Source organism: Cetorhinus maximus, chromosome 29, assembly GCF_964194155.1.
Source record: "Cetorhinus maximus chromosome 29, sCetMax3.hap1.1, whole genome shotgun sequence".
NCBI lineage: Eukaryota > Metazoa > Chordata > Chondrichthyes > Lamniformes > Cetorhinidae > Cetorhinus > Cetorhinus maximus.
The window spans coordinates 419,413-438,901 of record NC_135907.1 but is presented as its reverse complement, the minus strand read 5'-3'; positions in this window follow the sequence as shown (position 1 = coordinate 438,901).

The following is a 19,489-nucleotide window of genomic DNA, read 5'->3' as shown; positions in this document are numbered from 1 at the left end:
TTTTGGCAGGAAGAATAAAGGAGAAGCATATTACCTAAATTGTGAGAGATTGCAGAGCTCTGAGATTCAGAGGGATCTGGGCGTCCTAGTGCATGAATCACAAAAGGTTAGTATGCAGGTACAGCCGGTAATTAGGAAAGCTAATAGAATGTTATTGTTTATTGCGAGGGAAATTGAATATAAAAGTAGGGAGACTGTCCACCAATATCCATTACAAGCCTACCGACTCCCACAGCTACCTCGACTACAGCTCCTCACACCCCGCTTCCTGTAAGGACTCCATCCCATTCTCTCAGTTCCTTCGCCTCCGTCGCATCTGTTCTGATGATGCCACTTTCAAAAACAGTTCCTCTGACATTTCCTCTTTCTTCCTTAACCGAGGTTTTCCACCCACGGTGGTTGACAGGGCCCTCAACCGTGTCCGGCCCATCTCCCGCGCATCCGCCCTCACGCCTTCTCCTCCCTCCCAGAAACATGATAGGGTCCCCCTTGTCCTCACTTATCACCCCACCAGCCTCCGCATTCAAAGGATCATCCTCCGCCATTTCCGCCTACTCCAGCATGATGCCACCACCAAACACATATCTTCCCTTCACCCCCCCGGCGGCATTCCATAGGGATCGTTCCCTCTGTGACACCCTGGTCCACTCCTCCATCACCCCCTACTCCTCAACCCCCTCCCGCGGCACCTTCCCATGCAACCGCAGAAGATGCAACACCTGCCCCTTCACTTCCCCTCTCCTCACCGTCCAAGGGCCCAAACACTCCTTTCAGGTGAAGCAGCATTTCACTTGCACTTCCCTCAATTTAGTCTACTGCATTCGCTGCTCCCAATGCGGTTTCCTCTACATTGGAGAGACCAAACGCAGACTGGGTGACCGCTTTAGAGAACACCTTCGGTCTTTCCGCAAGCATTACCCAGACCTCCCTGTCACTTGTCATTTCAACATTCCACCCTGCTCTCATGCCCACATGTCTGTCCTTGGCCTGCTGCATTGTTCCAGTGAAGCTCAACGCAAACTGGAGGAACAGCACCTCATCTTCCGACTAGGCACTTTACAGCCTTCCGGACTGAATATTGAGTTCAACAATTTTAGATCATGAACTCTCTCCTCCATCCCCACCCCCTTTCCGTTTTTTCCCCCTCCTTTTTGTTTTTTCCAATAATTTATATAGATTTTTCTTTTCCCACCTATTTCCATTATTTTTAAATGTATTTCCACCCATTGTTTTATCTCCACCTTTTAGCCTTTTTCGATCTCTTCACCCCACCCCACCCCCACTAGGGCTACCTGTACCTTGCTTGTCCTGCTTTCTACCCTTAATTAGCACATTCCTTTAGATAATATCACCAGCTTCAACACCTCTTTGTTCTTTTGTCTATGACATCTTTTGGTTATCTCCACCTATCACTGGCTTCTTGTCCCAACAACCCCCCCACCCCTCCTTAAACCAGCTTATATTTCAACCCTTTCCTATTTTTACTTAGTTCTGTTGAAGGGTCAAGAGGACTCGAAACGTCAACTGTGCTCCTCTCCGCCGATGCTGCCAGACCTGCTGAGTTTTTCCAGGTATTTCTGTTTTTGTTTTTGTTTTGGATTTCCAGCATCCGCAGTTCTTTGCTTTTATAAAAGTAGGGAGATTATGCTTCAGTTGTACAGGACAGTGGTGAGACCACATCTGGAGTATTGTGTACAGTACTGGTGTTTTTCTTTAAGGATGGATGTAAATGCATTAGAAGCAGTTCAGAGAAGGTTTACCGGACTAATACCAGGAATGGGCTGGTTGTCTTATGAGGAAATGTTGGACAGGCTAGGCTTGTATCACTGAAGTTTAAAAGAGTAAGATGCGACTTGATTGAAACATATAAGATCCTGAAGGGTCTTGACAGGGTGGATGTGGAGGGGATGTTTCCTCTTGTGGGAGAATCTAGTACTAGGGGGTCACTGTTTAAAAATAAGGGGTCGCCCATTTAATGCAGAGATGAGGAGGGTAATGGAGAGGTTTCTCTCTGAGGGTAATGAGTCTTTGGGACTCTCTTCCTCAAAAAACGGTGGAAGCAAAATCTTTGAATATTTTTAAGGCAGAGCTAGATAGATTGTTGATTAGCAAGAGGGTGAAAGGGTTATCAGGGGTAGGTGGGAGGTTACAATCAGATCAACTGTGATCTTATTGAATGGCGGAGCAGGCTTGGGGGACCAAGTGGACTACTCCTGTTCCTAACTGGTATGTTCATAAAATCATCAGTAAGAAAGAATGAAGAGAGGTTGGGGGAAATTTTCTTAATGAAAAGGGATGTTGGAATATAGAATGTTTTGTCACAGGGACGAGTTGAGGGAGAGAAAATGGCATCTGTTTCCCCTAGCTGGAGAGTCTAGAATTGGGGGTAGTGGGCTGGAGGGGTCCTCAGGATAAGGGATGAGGAATTTCAGTTCTGTAGATAAATCAGAGAAGTTGGGGCTGTTTTCTTCGGAGAAGATGGGGTTGAGAGGAGATTTAATAAAGGTATTCAAAATCATGAGGGGTCTGGTCAGAGTAGATGGGGAGAAACCAGGGAGATGGTAGCCTAATGATAATGTCACTGGACTAGTAATCCAGAGGCCCAGGCTAATGCTTTGGGGACATGGGTTCAAATCCCACCATAACAGCTGGTGGAATTTAAATTCAGTTAATAAATCTGGAATATAAAGCTAGTCTCAGTAATGGTGACCATGAAACTATAATTGATTGTCATAAAAAACCCATCTGGTTCGCTAATGTCCTTTAGGGAGGAAAATCTGCCATCCTTACCCGGTCTGGCCTACATGTGACTCCAGACCCACAGCAATGTGGTTGACTCTTAACTGCCCTAAGAAATGACCAAGCAAACTGCTCTGTTCAAGGGCAATTAGGGATGGGCAACAAACGCTGGGCTAAATCCCATGAAATAATAAAGGAAAAAAAACTATTCTCATTTGTGAAAGGATTGAAAATGAGAGGGCATGGATTTAAAGTCATTAGTAGAAGAAGAAAATAATTTTCATGCAGCAAATGGTTAAGGTCTGGACTGCGTTGCCTGAGAGAATGATGGAGGCAGGTTCAGCTGAAGCATTCAAAAGAGAATTAGACTGTTATCTGAAAAGGGAGAAGGTGGGAGAATGGCCCTGGGGGAAATGCTCGTTCGGAGACCCAATGCAGACACGATGGGCCAAATGGCCTCCTTTTGGGTCATAACAATTCTGTAATTCTGTGAAGGGCTCTGCTATTTAGGATTGAGATGAGGAGGATCTTCTTCACTCAGAGGGCTGTGAACCTTGGGAATTCTCTACCCCAGAGGGTTGTGAAAGCTCAGTCATTGAGTCTGTACAGGACTGAGATCACTAGGTTTTAGGACTCAAATGATATGTGATTGGATGGAAAGTGTAGTTGAGGTGGAAGGTCAGATTTGATCTTATTGATTAGCAGAGCAGGTTCAACGGGCAGTACAGGTACAACCTACTCTTATTTCATATGCTTTTATCCTTTAAGATAAAACAGTGAATGCATTTTGAAGAGGAATATTTGGACTGCAGAGAACATGTAGAACGCATGAACAGGGAGACTTTAAACAATGAAAACACTTAACTTGTAACCCAACATTGTCTGAAAACCTTACCATCAAATGGAACGTTAAAGAGTTCATTTCAAGAGTCTCCCATGATAGTCCAACTATTTAGCTTTGAAGTTCCTCAACTCGGTACTCACCCCAATGGGGGGAGATGGGGGCATTGTGTTAATGTCACTGGACTATTAAATCCAGAGGGCCAGGCTAATGCTCTTAGGACATGGGTTAAAATCCCACCACAGCGGCTGGTGGGATTTATATTCAATTGATAAATCTGGAATTGAAAGCTAGTCTCAGTAATGGTGACCATTAAGCTATGATTGCTGGTTCACTAATGTCCTTTAGGGAAGGAAATCTGCTGTCCTTACCTGCTCTGGCCTACACGTGACTCCAGACCCGCAGCAATATGGTTGACTCTTAACTGCCCCTCTGAAATGGCCGAGCAAGGCATTCAGTTAAAGGGCAATTAGGGATGGGCAACAAATGCTGGCAAACGCATGAAAGAATAAAAGAGAAAAAGCCCAATCTACCCCACAGACCTCAGAACAAACCAAATGAGAGAGCTCAAACACACATTTTAACTCAATGGTGGTTATCTGTTCTGCCGCCTTATAGACATTGCTTTGGTTTGTGAACAGCAAGGGCAGCGACACTTTCATCCCATCAACGAATGAACAACCACAGGCAGAGGCACGTCATGTCCAAAGGGATGTTACACAGTGTGAGGCAACCCACAAGGACAATGGAAATGAGTCGTACAATGTCTAAAAGAAGAAAAGCCACCAGATATTCTTCAGGGAAATTATTTTCGGAAAAGAAAGGGAGAAAGGAAAAGTTTGAGTTAAATGTTGTGCGATACAATAACAGCTTTTCATCCTTCAGTCTACATTGACTGCCCCGGTAAGATTACAGGTGATATCATTAGAGGTTCCATTAACAGATAATCACTTTGTCCTTTGTTTAGAAAAAATAAATACTAAGAAAACAAAAGAATACTATGCAAAAATTCTGACTTTTTATAAGTCATCAGTCCCAACAAGTTGTTAACCCTTAGACTGCTCTGCAGATGATTCGAATTCAGATGAAACGCCAAGCAACAACTGGATTGAACGTGAACTCTTTTGGATAATGCTGGGGATAATTCCATCTTTCTCCAATTGGATTTTATCAACATTTCATTTGGAAGTGAAGTTATTTCAATATTTATGCAATATTTATACGAAGGAAAATAATTCTCTCTTGCCATCTCCTTCTTGATCATAGGCAGACACTAGTGCTGATGGAGGTAGTGTGTGCCCTGGATATCTAATGAAAGGCCGAGTTGTGGGCTATTTTCTCTTAGGCAGCCCCTCGGAGTCGAGTGTGATTTGCCTCCGCTCCAGTTCGATGGGTTCTGAGATGGCTGATAAGTCCAATGCGTGAACTGCAAACCCTGTTGCATACGGGGCAGGTGGTGCTCGAAGGGTTGGGTAGATGGGTTTTTTGGAGGTTTTGTGCGCTCCCTCCGATTCCTCGACTTCCCCTCTGCACAATCCCAACAAAGTCTCCCGATGTGTTTGGTGCCCTCCTGAATGAGCCTTCTCCATTTTGGCTGGTCACAAACCAGGGTCTTCTATGAGTCGGCTGGGATGTTTGACCCCTTCATGGATACTTTGAGAACATCCCTAAAGCATTCCCCCTGTCCTCCCGGGAGTCTCCTCCTGTGACCAAGTCTGGATAGAGCAGTTACTTGAGGAGTCTGTCATCAGGACAACACCTTTACTGTCGATATGTCAAACTACAAATTTGAGCTCTGACACCATTGACTGAGGAGCCTCTTCCCATGTTGCCACCAATCTGAGATCAGATAACTCGCAGACAATTGGAGTTCATTTTTTAACGTAGATTTTGACTCTGGAACCTGGGACTGCTGACATTGGAAATCAATGGCAGTGCTTTCAAATCAAAGTCTCATTCTATCAAAATTCATATGACAAGTGGCTCATTAAAACCAGGAGAAGTAAGTCACTCAAATTGTGGGTTTCTATGTGGTCTGATTGCAGGATCTGGATTTATATAGATTTCCCTTGGTTTAAATATTGATACCAAAATATACCCCCACACCCCCACTGACCTCACGCTTTGGCCATGAATCTCCCCAGATGCTCAAAAGCAGAATGGAGGCCACTGTTTGTAGATCGATATAATTTCAGCAATACTTCAACAAAAGCTTGGCTAGATACTAAAATAACTTTGCTTGTGTAATATAAATTGAAATAGCTGTGATACAATTGTACAAAACAAGCTTAGACTGATTGTGTGTTATTAACGGTAAGCAGAAAACCACTGCATTGAAGCACCTTTTCATGTTTAAAAGCCACATTAGCTATTTATAATGGTTTGCAAATCAGAGGATCTTAACTGGCTCCTAATTCAAACCCAATCACTTCACAGATCCAAATTTAATGCAGCAATATCAATCCCAGTTCTGCGTACTCTACTAAACTCACTGTCACAGATTCAGTCAGCCAGGCAACTTAGACCCAAACCACTCAGATAATCACAAATCGAACATACCCCATGACATCTGACTCTAGTTTGGTTTGTTCCTTTAATGGTTCAGTGTTTTTTCTCATTTCTTCTTTAATTCAGATGGCTGCACGCCTGCCATTCATATCTCATCTAGGCATGTATTTTACTTCTTTGCTTTACCCAGTACCACTCGCTTTGGTTTTTGTACCATGAAACTTTCTGTCATTTAATCTCTCCTGCCCTCCACCCTATCTCAGACCTTCCCTTCTGCCCCCTACCCCTTCATTTGTCCAAATCCTACAACACTACTATCTTTTCCCAGTTTTGATGTGAGGCCATCAACCTGAAACATTAACTCTTTCTATCTCTCCGCAGATGCTGCCAGATCTGCTGAGTGGTTCCAGCATGTTCTGCTTTTATTGGACCTATCTTACAGATAGTCCTAACCCAAACCCAAACCCAAACCCATTCAGCTGGTCCCAATACAAACCCACCTGTGTGGATGCTTCCAAGGTGAAGGCATTCATTCTGATAATTGCAATACAATAACCCCAATCCATGTCATCCCAGTCAGACAGTCTCAATATAAACCCAGTCTGATGTAGATCACCCAATTCATCAATGGCAATTACAATTCACCTTCTGGGTAATGTTAATTCAAAACAACGCCCACCCATTCAGAAAGATCATCAGATTAAGCCAGTCACAATATCTAATTCATCATGCTTCCAATGGCACCATTTAACGAACGCCAATCTAAGCACACTTATCTAACCAGCTCCAACCTCAGTGCAACTCATTGAGGTAAATGGTTTTACAAAACCATGGTTTAAATGCTTGGACATGTGCAATATTTAACACACATCACAAGGTCACTGTACCAGACTGCAGCAAATGTCTAACTGCGCAAAATGTATGCCTCATGTAAGTGTTTATTCACAAAATATAGAAATATATTTTCATATTTGCAGAAATTAGTTACTCTGCCCACTAACTATTAATTGTGTCTTGAATTAAAATATTTTGCCTCACCGATCTGTTGCTTTCCTCCTTAATTTTTTTCCTGGAGACTTTTGCAATTGAACACATGAACAAGAGTAAAACATCAACACATAGAGCTTCCTATTCCCATTATTTATAATAGTTTTCAACTCACAGAATCACACGGTGCAGAAGAGGCCCTTTGGCCCATCGAGTCTGCACCGACCTCACTGTGGTGAATGGCCTGATTGAGTCACCTTCAATGATAGAGGAAAGAGGAAGAACAGGGGCCAGCGGGAATCATTAGATACAGAGACACACAAATTCCAGAGCTCCCCCAGCCGGGTAGAATGGAAGAACAGAATCCTAAATTCTCAAATTGTACCCTTGTCCAAAGGGATCTCTCCTAGAAGCTTGCTGGTGCCAATATTCCCTGTCCTTTGCTCATTGGGATTGACTATCAATAATCCAGATGTTTAACTGTCAGTTTTTGAAGGATTGACTTTTTAAAATTTTTCTCTGGTCTCAGTGAAAATGTTGGAGATGTTATTAAGGCCCCAGGCTGCATATCCCATCAGGTGAATGGTTCTTAAAGGACCATTTCTGTTCCTTATAAGGAAATCACAGAGTCCAGTGAACTGTTAAACTCTTAACAGCTACCTCACTTTAACTGCACTCTGCTGAAAATTGTACATTGCAGGCTACGTGTTCCCATAGTAACCAAGTTGTCACCAATCAACCGTGAGGCCCGAAACCAAAAATGAAAATGTTCCTGATGATCACAGTCAGGGCAAAGCCACTGCTTTTCACTGATTGAACCAGATGATATACCTTCTACAATATACCAATATCAAATTAACATCTTCACCCAAACCGTACAGAGGGTAGGATACAGAGCAAAGAGGTGGAACCACAGCCTCGGTGTTCTGATGTCCTCACCCTAGTTTCAGTGTGAGTTAGATGTTGTGCTTTCCGGATGCGCCTGACTTAACCTTGGGGCTGAAGCTGACTATTTTCAGTGTTTCAAATGGGAAGTGAAAGTGGCCATAGTCCCAGAGGACCATAGGCTGCTCTCCCATTGGGGAGGTACGACTGATGGTGAGTTCAACCCGAGGGTCACTGCACCTCAGGCGAGGGGCGAGGTTGGGAAGGCCATGGAAGGTGGTGGATGACCTCAGCCCGTACCGGATGTACAAGTGTCTTAAAGAAGCAAAGAATGTTGAGAAAGCATTTATACCACACCTCTCGTGTCCATGTAACACCCCAGGGCACTTCACAGCCAGTGTAGTCACTGTTGTAATTTAGGCAATTTGTGCAGAGCAAGATCCCACAAATAACAGGGGAATAAATAACCAGTGGTCTGTTTTATTTTGGTGTTGCTGGCTGAAGGATGAGTGTCGACCAGGGCACTGAGGGAACTCCCCATCTCTCTTTGAAATAATGCTTTGGGGGTCTTTAAACCCCACCCAGGTGGGCAGACGGGGCCTCAGATTAACATCTGATGCATCTCCTTGTGCAGCCTTATCCTCGTCAATACTGCACTGGGAGTGTCAGCCTGGATTATGGGCTCTGGAGTGGGCCTTGCATCCATAGCGACTCAGAGGTGATGTTGCATCAGAGAACGTCAAAAGACATCAGGTAGATGATTGGTTGGTGAGCATTAACATTTTGTCTCTAAACCTGGGCAGTGCTTTGGGACCAGTGAACTTTGAAGTACTGTATTCAATCTATAGCTTAACTGGGTAAACTAAATAATAAAACTTCAAATAATCATTGTATAAAGACTTTAGCTCATTAGATAAATAAATGCAGGTTAGTCAACGTTTTGCCAGAGTAGGTTGCGTGTCTGGGCTGTAGAATGGGGGAGTTTGTGGATGGTGAGACCCTCCTGAACACGTCCCCCATCTCGAATCTCTCCAGCTCAGAGTCAATGAGCTGGAGTGTGAGTAGGAGATGCTCCGACATATAAGGGAAAGGGAGGAATTTCTGGAGATTTTTTTCAAGAATACATTCACATCCCAGAGGAAAACCCAGGTTTGGGAAAGGGAAGTGTGACTGTTCAGGATCCGGATAGTCAGGATGTGGGAGAGGTTGAGAAGGAGATCGTGCAGGCACTCAGAGAGTCAAATTTCCAGTTACTATCTGTAAGAATTATGTACTCACTGCCTGTAAGGACAAGGAGAAAGACTGCAGGGAGTACAGGCACAATGCAGGGAGTACAGGTACAATGCAGGGAGTACAGGTACAATGCAGGGAGTACAGGTACAATGCAGGGAGTACAGGCACAATGCAGGGAGTACAGGCACAATGCAGGGAGTACAGGTACAATGCAGGGAGTACAGGTACAATGCAAGGAGTACAGGTACAATGCAGGGAGTACAGGCACAATGCAGGGAGTACAGGTACAATGCAGGGAGTACAGGTACAATGCAGGGAGTACAGGCACAATGCAGGGAGTACAGGTACAATGCAGGGAGTACAGGTACAATGCAGGGAGTACAGGTACAATGCAGGGAGTACAGGTACAATGCAGGCCAAGGCATCAGGGATGTAGAGAAGATTTACAAGGATGATCCCAGAAATGTCAGGGTATGTGTGTCAGGGTATGTATGTCAGGGTATGTATGTCAGGGTACGTGTGTCAGGGTATGTGTGTCAGGGTACGTGTGTCAGGGTACATATATCAGCGAATGTCTGTCAGGGTACGTGTGTCAGGGCATGTGTGTCAGGTTATGTGGGTCAGGGTATGTGTGTCAGGGTATGTATATCAGGGTATGTGTGTCAGGGTATGTGTGTCAGGGTATGTATATCAGGGTATGTGTGTCAGGGTATGTATGTCAGGGTATGTGGGTCAGGGTATGTGGGTCAGGGTATGTGTGTCAGGATATATGTGTCAGGGTATGTGGGTCAGGGTACGTGTGTTAGGGTATGTATATCAGGGTATGTGTGTCAGGGTACATGTGTCAGGGTACGTATATCAGGGTACGTGTGTCAGGGTATGTATATCAGGGTATGTATATCAGGGTACGTATATCAGGGTATGTATATCAGGGTACATGTGTCAGGGTATGTATATCAGGGTATGTATATCAGGGTACGTATATCAGGGAATGTGTGTCAGGGTATGTATGTCAGGGTATGTGTGTCAGGGTATGTATGTCAGGGTATGTATGTCAGGGTATGTGTGTCAGGGTATGTGTGTCAGGGTATATGTGTCAGGGTATGTGGGTCAGGGTACGTGTGTTAGGGTATGTATGTCAGGGTACATGTGTCAGGGTACGTATATCAGGGTATGTATATCAGGTTACGTGTGTCAGGGTATGTATATCAGGGTATGTATATCAGGGTACATGTGTCAGGGTATGTATATCAGGGTATGTATATCAGGGTACGTATATCAGGGAATGTGTGTCAGGGTATGTGTGTCAGGGTACGTATATCAGGGTATGTGTGTCAGGGTATGTGTGTCAGGGTATGTGGGTCAGGGTATGTGTGTGAAGAAAGTATGGACAGGCTGGGTGTCCTTTCTCCTAGAAAATGGAGGCTGTGGACTGAACTCATACAGTCTTTAAAATGATGTGGAGTTTCAATAGAGTGGATAGAGAGAGAATGTTTCCACTAGTGGGGAATAATATAACCAGAAGCCATCAATATAAGATAGTCAGTAAGAAACCCAATCGGGAATTGAGAAAAAACGTCTTTACTCAAGAGAGTGGTGAGAATGTGGGATTTGCTACTACAGGGAGTGGTGGAAGTGAATCGTGTAGATACATTAAAAGGGGGACTAGGCAATTAAATGAGGGAGAAAGGAATAGATGGTAAATTTATATGAGGAAAGATGGGAGGAGTCTCGAATGAAGCAGAAACACTGAATGAATGACCTGTTTCTGTGCCGTGTAGCCAATGTAATCAAATCTATCATCTATCATCTATCTACCTGTCTATCTATTCATTATCGATCAATCTATCTATATGACCCCTTTCATGGTAGCGAATTGCTAATGAATTGCTCTGTCTGTCCATCAGAGAGTGAAGGGGGAGTGATACGATTGACTGGAGTTAAATATTCCATGGAATTCCCATTCCAGACAGAGACCAATCTGACTGCATCTGGTAACAGGCCTTTCCTCAAAGATAAAAATTCATGAACTAAAACAATTGTGTTTACTCATTCAGTATGTCATGTGACAGCCTAACAGTGTTTCATTCATGAATGCTGCTGATGTTTGGAGTTTGGAATGACTGCAATGCCTGATTTGAACCCCTCGCTTGTTGAGCCTACAATTCAGACAATGTGCAATGGGTCAGCCACCCCCAGCCTGGCTCGGTGCCACTCCATTCAGTGACCTACACAAGCCAACTGTAAACTGCTGCCACCATGTGTTTGGATGGTGGTTTGCCTCTGCTGTGAGAATAATATTTGGCACCCCTTGCAACCCTCATTGAATCCCCGACTATCAACATCCTGGGGGTTACCATTGACCAGGAACTGAACTGGACCAGCCATATAAATACTGTGGCTACAAGAGCAGGTCAGAGGCTGGGAATCCTGCGGAGAGTAACTCACCTCCTGACTCCCCAATGCCTGTCCACCATCTACAAAGCACAAGTCAGGAGTGTGATGGAATACTCTCCATTTGCCTGGATGAGTGCAGCTCCAACAACACTCAAGAAGCTCGACACCATCCAGGACAAAGCAGCCCGCTTGATTGGCACCCCATCCACCAACTTCAAAATGCACTCCCTCCACCACCGACACACAGTAGCAGCAGTGTGCACCATCTACAAGATACACTGAAGGGACTCACCAAGGCTCCTTAGACAGCACCTTCCAAACCCACAACCACTACCACCTAGATGGACAAGAGCAGAAGACACATGGGAACACCATCACCTGGAAGTTCCCCTCCAAGCCACTCACCAACCTGACTTGGAAATATATCACTGTCGCTGGGTCAAAATCCTGGAACTGCCTCCCTAACAGCACTGTGGGTGTACTTATACCAGATCACATACACACAGAATCACAGAATTGTTACAGTGAAAAAAGACGCCATTTGGCCCATCGTATCTGGACTGGCTCTACGAATGAGCAACTCACCTAATTCCACTCCCCCACCTTCTCCCCGTAACCCTGCACTTTTTCAAATAACATCCAATTCCCTCTAATGAGGGAATGAGTAAATGCGATTGAACCTGCCTCCACCAATGACGGACTGCACTTGTTCAAGAAGGTGGCTCACCACCATCTCCTCAAGGGCAGTTAGGGATGGGCTAAGACTGCTGGCCCAGCCAGCGACACCCACATCCCATGAAAGAATAAAAAACACAGCGATCCCCTTGTTCCTGTTTCTCCAGCAGACGGAGAAGTCCTGGCTATAAATCGTATCGCTTCACATCTCTGAAAAGCTGTGCAATGCAGGCTCTTCAATGGCCACAGTTTGAAACATGGTCTGTGTTAGCTTAACCGAATGAGCCTGAGCTATGGTGCTCACGGGGAAGGGCAGGCTGAGTTCGATTTAACCCTTGTTAGGGATTAGGGAGGTGGGGCGAAGGCCCAGTCAGGGCTCCCACTCCTGATCATTATCCTGCTGGAAAGTGCATTAGCACGGAGCTCATGGAATGAGATAGCACAGAAGGAGGTCATTCGGCCCATCGTGCCCGTGCTGGCTGACAACCGGACCTAGATCAGCTGCAAAGCTCCCTTTGCTTGAATAGGTCAAAGCTGGGCCCTGTTGGAACTGGACCCTGAGGCTCTGACAGTTCCCAAATGGGAAAAAAACAGCAAAGCTTTTACAAACCGGTCATGTACACCTTAAAATACAACTCCAACTGGTGCCGGTATTACTGATTTTTACTGGGATTTGACCATTTTGAACTGGGTTTTCCTTCTGTGTAGTGTAAGAGACTCACAGTGAATGCTTCACTCCTACTGGAGGAAACAGAAGAAGCAAACAGATTGGGGGGGGTGGGGGGTGGAATCAGAGAGCAGCAAGAATGTGGTACTCTAAATGGATTGTTTGTGTGGCAATTTATGATAATGACTTGTGAGATGCTGATGGTGGGTGGGCTCGGGGAGTGCAAGACCAACGTTGTTGTTTTCTCAGGGCAGTGAGAGTATGTTGAGGAACAGGATCCTCAGAGTCTTCTCCACAGGGGAAAGTTCCAGCCACTCAGTTCTTGGGGCAAATTGGAAGAGGCTGATTAACCTGTGCCAATTAACACTGGCTGCTGCTGCCAGACTCCCTATACCAGCATTACTGAGCTGCAAGACCTCCTGAGCAGTTGAAAGCCAGATGTGTTGGTAGGAGGGATCTGGCTGACGAAGGGATCTGTCTACTGGAGGGATCTGTCCATTGGAGGGATCAGTCTCTGAGAGGGATCGCTCTGATAGCAGGGAGATCATGCTGAAAATCAGATGAGTGATATGTAAGTTTTATGACTTCATTTTCAAGCAATTTTCTTTATATCGACTGCAGGAACATGTACGCTGATGGGGTTGTGAGTTTTAGTTGGATGGTGTTGGACTCCCCTCTTGAGTTCAACAATTCATTAGAGGAGCATTGATGTTAGATCACATCAGAGTGACACCAAACTGAGCTGTGTGTGCACTCTGCCTTCGGTCCCTGGTATTTCTGTTGCTTGTTGATAACAGCCTCGTCTGTGACTCACTGGGTTACTGAGTCGCAGGTCAGAGACTAGAGCAATAACTCCAGGCTGACACCCCAGTGTAGTCCTGAGGGAGTGCCACACTGTCTGAGGTGCTGCCTCTCAAACGAGATGTAAAATATCCCATGCCACTATTTCAAACAAGAAGAGGCGTGTTCTCCCAACCCGGTGTCCTGGTAGATATTTAACCCTCAGACAACACCTAAAGCAGATGTCGTTATCTCATTGCTGTTTGCGGGAGCTTACTGTGCACAAATTGGCTGTCCTGTTTCTTACATTCCAAGAGCGACTGCACACCTAAGTATTTCACTGGCTGTAAAGTGCTTTGGGGTTGTGAAAGGTGCTATAGAAATGCAAGTTCACACACACACACACACACACACACACTCCTCTAAAGGCCCATTACAGCCCACTGTGCATGTGATGATTGTAAATCAGTCTCTAATAACAGGCCTAGACAATGCGAGGCTGGGGCTGGGTGGGGGGCTATGGGCGAAGAGGGAATGATTCTCCTCAGTAGGCTTGAAATTTGATGCTGAGATTCACACATTCTGATGTTACTCTTCATTGTTTGGGTTTTGAGATGTAATCAGTCTGATGTCACATCTGGCATTCTGTAGTCATGTGACTATGCCATGAGGCAGTGTTTCTGTAAGCAGTCATCTTAAATTCAATTCAATAAAGACTCTCACTGAGAAGGCACTTTGGTCACACAGCTGTCCTTAGACTTGAAACATGATGTCAGGAAATGGAGAAAAAGTTAAGTTTTAAAATCCTGCCAATGATACAGAGAGGAAACTGAGAGCCCAGGCACACAGGAATGTTCAAATCTACTAAAAACTGCTGAAAAAGGCCAAGGGAAAGCAAACAAGTTGAAGGCTACAAGTAAGATACTGAGTGAGTGAATAAGCTGCTGTAAACTTCCCCTCCCAGCACCAGTAGAAATGAAAGGCAACACATGGAAGAACTGGCAGTTTTTCCACTTGCAATGTCAAACTACAGAGTTAGTTAACAAGCTGGAACCGATAAGAGGAGCCACACTTCTAACACTGCTGGGGAGAGACTGCTACACAATGTATAAGGATATGCTCAAGGTCACCTTAAAGCATGGAGGCATTAACACCACTAACTGGGAGGAGAATGCTGCTGATCACTCAGCACCACCTGGTCCATCAAGGCGCAAGCCACGTTGAGGCTCAGAAACGCGGCAGCGATGGGGAACAGCGACAGCAGAGGAAGGAGAAGGAAGCCAACACAATTTCCATTCCCTGTGCAACAACATGCCCCCAATGTGGAACAACATGTGGATCCAGAATTAGGCTTCTCAGTCATCTGAAGTCTCACCAAGCCTGACAGACGCCATCCTCGATTCCGAGGGACTGCCAACGACCACCCTAAATATAACCGATGAACAAAGATAAAAGATGGCAGAGATTTTGGAAGTCTTGAATGAATGCTTTGAACCCCGAGTGAATGTTACACATGAACGCTACGTATTCAACACTAGAGCTCACGGTGAGAAGGAAACCATAGCTCAGTGTGTGACTGCAGTAACATAGCTTGCAGAATAGTGTGAATTTGGGCAGCTAAAAGGTGATCTGATTAAAGATGGATTAGTTTTAGGCATGCAAGACCCCTCAGTGAGAGCAAGTCTACTGTTAGATGAGAAACTGATGCTAAAGAAAGCAATAGATGTGTATCGAAATACGGAAGTTGTAAAACGTCAGAGCGCGAAGATACGTATGGCAGAGCAGACCAGGAGTTACATTATTCTGCGAGACATTCCAGGCTGAAAGGACAGAGCAATCGCAGGCAAAGAGGAGGATGCAAATGCTGCAGATGACAGCGTGCACAGGGAAAGAATCGTGGTCGGGGGCCGATTGTGGGCAGTGGGCCGTTTCCCGGCTGCTCCCGGGCTGCCCACCAAACCCACCCAATGACTCGAAAATCCTTCCCACAGTTACCGCATCCAATCCCCAAACCCATATATTCAACCCTGCTCCTGTACCTAACCATGAATTGCGGGTGTGGTTTCTCCATTCTGCTGACTGTTAGATGTAGAAGTATAAAAATATTCATACTTTCCCCTTCCTAACAGTATCTATCTCAGCCTCTGCTCCCTCCTCCCCCCTTAACAATGTGGTCCCTCTCTCTCTCTCCCCTTCCGCACCAAACAGAGTCCCTCAGCCACCAGCAGAGCTCAGTCTATCTCTAACACCCACTGCTCGAACAAGGTCTCATTCCTGTTTCAACCCTCTGTGTCCTCACTAGGATCACATGTCGGAAATGTAGGCCAGGGCTTTCTGGCCCCATAGTGGTGGGAGCCCCTCAGGAGATTTGGCAGCCCAGCCAAAAGTCCATTGACTTTCAGCAAGACCGAACGGTCCTAGGGGTGGGCAGGGCTGGAAAATCCCACCCGTAGTGTTCAATTTTTCTGTGTTTGATTGCATGAGTCTGGTAACTGATCTATGCTCACTGTGCTTGATTGGTTTAGCCTTCTCAACAGGAGAGTCACCAGTCCTAAGGAGGGTCACACTGCTTGCTCCTCTGTCCAAGGGTCACACTGCCTGCTCCTCTGTCCAAGGGTCACACTGCTTGCTCCTCTGTCCAAGGGTCACACTGCTTGCTCCTCTGTCCAAGGGTCACACTGCCTGCTCCTCTGTCCACGCAATGGCTTTCCCTAGTTTTCTCTTGACTCTGTCAAGGGGGCATCAAATCCTGTCAAGCGAGAGTGTTGTTGAGTGAAACGTTTCAATGAGGTTGAGGTGAATTCAATAGATGAGGCAAGGGCCGTCCTTTTCCAACTTCTTATCTGTGATTGGCATCAAACATGGATGTGTCTGAATCCTCAACATTAACCACAGCTTTTCCTATTTCATTTCCTTTACAGAGTGAATGGATTGTGACGGATATCATGGAGAAACAATATGGTTTTGCAAGGAAACAGTCACTGAGTCCCAGTCTGGCACCTCCGGCACAGGCCGAGGGACACTCATTACCAAAGCTGTTCCAAAATGCGCCATGGCATGACTTGAGGATAGGGCAGTGCCCCCTCAGTCCCACCCTGAAGCGTAAAATTACTGCCAGCTGCTTCTCACAGCATACCGACAATCTGCTGACAGATGTCAGCCAAGACTCTGCTCCTGGACCATCTCAAATACCTGTTTTTAAGAACAAGGTCGTGTCAAGTCGGCCTCTGAACCCTGCTCAGTTGACTGGGTCATCTCCTAGTTGGGCAACTGAAAGCACCAAATCCCAAAGCCCGACTAGATCTTTGTGGCAACCCGAATCGGAGGTGACCAACTCTCCATTTGATGCCCAGCACAACGCATCGAAAAGACCCACGCCTCGAGCTGCCAACAGGAGAGGGAAGAGCCCTTCCAGCAGCCCTACTCTCAGATACAAGTATCTTACCATCGGAGAAGCACAAAGGCAAAAAGCAGACTTAGATGAGCTGATAAAGAAAGCTTCAGCCCTATTGTGCCACAGCCCAGCCGGGCCTATAGATTCAAACTTGGCCTCAAAGCTTTGCTCTGTGCAGTCAGTCACTAATTCAGAACTGCGTACAAATGGCTCCCAGCAGGTGACTAACTGTGATGGTCTGTCAAATGCCTCAGAGTTTAAGCCATCATTATCTACAGGTTTAGAATGCTTAAATTCTGATTTCTGGTTGGATTCCATCCTCCCCAACACCAAAATCCCATTTACGGTGCAGAGTCCAAATGAACGCCTCACTTCTCCAGCACTGAACTCTGCCCAAGGCACACATGGACTCAGACCAGCCTGTTATAGTTTGTACCCCAATCATGAGACCAAATTTCAAAATAGTTCACAGAAATCAAGTCCAAAAGGTTCACTTGATTCAAAAGATGAGAAACCCTCTCGAGATGAAGAAAAGCCAAAAAACGTGGGAAGTGTGGGTTTGGAATGTTATAGTCTCATTCCCACTCGAGATACCAGGGCTCAAAGTATCACTCCAAGGTTAGAGCCAAAAGGTTCATTAAGAGATAAAAGGGCACCTTCAAGTGGACATAGATCATTAGTTACCTCTAAAGATTCAAGAAGTGTAGGGTTCGAGTATAACAGCCTCATTCCCACTCGAGACATCAGGTTCCCAAGCAGTAAGCAATGGTCACCTCCAGAAGATACTTTAGGGTTAAGAGATCATCTCTCATCGCCTCCCATTGAATGGCAATCACCAAATTCATCTCGAAACACTAACTGCATTGAACAAGATTATGAACTTCCGACACCGACACTCTATACCAATATCACCAAGAAATTGCAAGGAGGAAGGTCCAGAGTTGCTTTAACCTTAAGAGATGAAGGACCAGCACCAGGTTCAGGACCTTTGATTATGGAGATGAGTGGTGTGGACAGTCAGAGGAAGCAACAGCACAACTTGAAAACTGTTGAATTTAAACGAACACCAAGAGAAGCAAAGGGAAGAACATCTCATGAAGGTTAGGCCAAGATAAACATGAAACTCCCTCTTTCTCTCTCTCTCTCTCTCTCTCTCTTTCTCTCTCGTTCTCTCTCTATCTCTCTTCCACCACCCCCCGCCCACCCCTCCCCACCCCTCCACTGGAACTACCCCTAAAGCTCTATTGTTATTACGTGTTGACTGTTCCTCTGAGCTATTCTGTCTTTTGTCTTTACAATCTGTATATGCTGCCCAACATGCTCTTCACCCTGTCAGTTCCCCATCCTCCCTGCTCTTCAAGCTCTTCACATTCCTCACTGTGTTGAAATTAAGATCGTTTCATGCTCTTCATTCTCACTTGTTCATTCAGAGTTTTTCCAAACTATGGAGTGGTTTATCTTTACCACTCTTCCCTTCATATACAAATGAGGGCAAAACATCATCACGGGCTGGAGGAGACAGGAAGGTCGAGCCAGTGGCAGAGCCGTCTCCTTTGAAAAGGATTTTCATTCAGGGGAGGTGAGGTGAGATGGGGTCCGGCCTGCTGCCTCCAGAGGAAGGCCCGAAGCAACAATGGAGTTGGAAGGTTGGCCAGGCTGGAGCGCGTCCCTCTGTTTACTGTGACATTGGTCCAGTTTCAATATTGAATGTCAGGCCCTCAAACCCTCACCTCTGATCCCCTTACCCCCCCCATCCATCCCACATGCCCCTCTATGCCCTCTCATGTTCCCCCATGCCTCCCATCCACCTCGTTTTCCCCAAGACACCGCTATGCCTGCCAAACCCACAAGCCTCCTCCATGCCCCCTCTATGACCCATACCCTCATGTCCACCCATACTCCCCATGCCCAAATACTCCCATGACCTCCCCATACCCCCATGTATCATTAATAGCCACCCACCCAGTATCCATTATGGGCAGACCTCAGGAGCCATGTCTTTGCAATGGAAATGAAAAAAAAGCTAATAACAATCTAATGGAGCTGTCATTCAATCATACTTCATACTTCATAAGCTCTGATTCATAAAACCCAATCAAAAATGTAAATCCCCTCAAGCGGTCAATTTGGTGTAAAAACAAATATCTATTTCACTAACCACATCAAAGAAAGATAATCCTTTAATAGCCTCTTAAAACTGTCAATCAAAATGTGAACACAGCACCCCTGCTGAGATAAGTGGTTCTGGAACTCTTTAAATTCAACCAAGCATTCATATTGGACTCCGCTATAATAACAAACCCTGGGAAATGTGAATAATGGAGTCTATTGAAACTGATAAACAGGATGGTGCTTTTTCCTAAGCTACACCAAATGCCCTGTC